This window comes from Solanum pennellii, chromosome 4 (genome assembly GCF_001406875.1).
Source record: "Solanum pennellii chromosome 4, SPENNV200".
NCBI lineage: Eukaryota > Viridiplantae > Streptophyta > Magnoliopsida > Solanales > Solanaceae > Solanum > Solanum pennellii.
This window is the reverse complement of record NC_028640.1, coordinates 49,581,595-49,584,243: the sequence shown is the minus strand read 5'-3', so window position 1 is coordinate 49,584,243 and position 2,649 is coordinate 49,581,595.

The following is a 2,649-nucleotide window of genomic DNA, read 5'->3' as shown; positions in this document are numbered from 1 at the left end:
ATATATATATATATTTATATATATATATTCTTATTAAGGTTAAAGTGTTCAATTATTTAGCATTAATTAGACAAACCAAAACTGAGGGCCGGTGAATTAATTTGGACCTCCATGTCATTACCAAGACATAGATTTCTGGTGTGGCTTGCTGTCCAGGGAAGGTTGCTTACACAGGATAGGAAATTGAAGTTGAAAATCCCAGTTGAAGACACAACATGTTGTCTATGTGATGAGCAGGTTATGGAGACAAATAAACACGTACTCGAGGAGTGCAGATGGATACAGGATATGTGGAGCAGGATCAACTCTGTCCGTGCAAAAATCCAAAATAATGAGATTGCAACAATCTTGGACAAAATTAAATCAAAGCACTGGAAGTAGTTCAAGAAGGAAATTATGGTAACTGTATGTGGAGCAATCTTATACCATAATTAGAGGGCTAGAAATTGGAAGAAGTTCAAAAGGAAGTGTTGGGAAAACGCGGACAAGCACAAAAATATATATGATAAAAATAATGGAAATAAAATGGGAAAATAACGACACCAAGAATTTTATGTGGAAACCCTTCTGAATAAGGGAAAAAATCACGGACCAAGAGGAGCAGTTGATATTACTATAGTAAGGAATTTTACACTGTGTAGTCACGAATACAATGCTCAAAGTGACTACTACACACTCAAAAGGAACAACACTCTTTTGGTTTCCGTCTTACTAAAATATCGCTCACACTCTATTTTTTCTTCATAAACTATTTTCTTGTATAGTCTATGGAATACCTCACTTTGCTCTCAAAATGGTTTTTCTCTCTAATTTGGTGTGTTCTACAAATGAGCAAGAATGCTCTACTTATAGAAGGATAAAACCATGTCTGTGTCACTAATGACATATGTAAATATAGCAAAGTCAAGAATGGTTGCAAATCTTACCAATTTGCCAACTACCAAATCTTTTATTTTCAACTCTAATTACTATTTCTTTTTAACAATTACTTGTACCAATTGAATAACTAAAGTTGACTAAAAAATAGGATGGATTCAACAAATCTCCCCCTCCGGTCCCATTTACTGGAAGAAGGTATCTTCAACTTCTTTAGAGAGAGCTCATACCCACAAGTTCTTTGCATAACTCGAACTTGTCTTTCAGTATCATCTTGGTCAGCATATCTGCAGGATTTTCACTTGTGTGAATCTTTTTGACGTGAAATGACTCATTCTCGACTTTCTCACGAATCCAATGATATCTGACGTCGATGTGTTTTGTTCTTGCATGGTACATGGAGTTCTTGCTCAAGTCTATTGCACTCTGGCTGTCACAATAGACAATATACTCCATCTGATTCAAACCAAGCTCTTGAAGAAATCGCTTTAGCCATATCATCTCCTCGCCGGCTTCAGTAGCCGCAATATTCTCAGCTTCAGCTGTAGATAGTGCAACACACTTCTGCAACTTTGACTGCCATGATATAGCTCCCCCTGAAAAAGTAAACAAATATCCAGTAGTGGATTTTCTGTTATCAAGGTCACCTGCCATATCAGAATCTGTATAGCCTTTCAAGATTGGATTTGATACTCCAAAACACAAGCATTCATCTAAGCTTCCTCTGAGATACTTGAGTATCCACTTCACAACTTCCCAATGCTCTTTTTCCGGATTTTCGAGAAATCTACTGACAACACCAACTGCGTGAGCAATATCAGGTCTAGTGCACACCATTGCATACATTAGACTTCCGACGACGGAGGAATATGGAATTTTGGCCATGTTCTCTTTTTCCTCCCTAGCTGCAGGACACATCTTCTTGCTCAACTTCATATGACCAGCAAGAGGTATACTAACAGGCTTAGCATTCTTCATATTGAAGCGCTCTAGTACGCGTTCAATGTACTTCTTCTGGGACAAATAAATCTTCCTTTTATCTCTAAGACGAGTAATTCTCATGCCCAAAAATTGATTGGCATGACCCAAGTCTTTTATAGAAAAAGACTTACACAACTTTTTCTTCAGCTCGCCAATCTTGGAAGTATTCTTGCCCACAATCAACATATCACCCACATACAACACAAGGATGATAAAATCATTGTCAGAAAATTTTTGTATAAATACGCAATGATCTGAAGAAATCTTCTTATAGTCTTGCTCCCCCATAACAGATTCAAACTTTTTGTACCACTGTCTGGGAGCTTGTTTTAGGCCATAGAGACTCTTTTTGAGTTTGCATACAAAATTTTCTTTTCCATCTACTTTGAAGCCCTCAGGTTGTTCCATATAAATCTCTTCTTCTAGGTCACCATGAAGGAAAGTCGTCTTCACATCCATGTGCTCAATCTCTAAATTAAGATTAGCAGCCAAACCTAGAACTGTGCGAATCGAGGACATTTTCACAACAGGAGAAAATATTTCGTCAAAGTCAATACCTTTCCTTTGACTGAATCCCTTAACAACCAATCTAGCTTTGTACCTGGGCTTCAAGTTGTGTTCTTCAACTTTAACATTGAACATCCACTTGTTCTTCAAAGCTCTCCATTGCCTTGGGCAATTTTACCAACTCATAAGTGTGGTTCTCATGCAAAGACTTCATCTCGTCTTGAATGGCTTCAATCCATTGATTCTTGCGCTTATCTTCCATGGTCTCATCATAACATTCAGGTT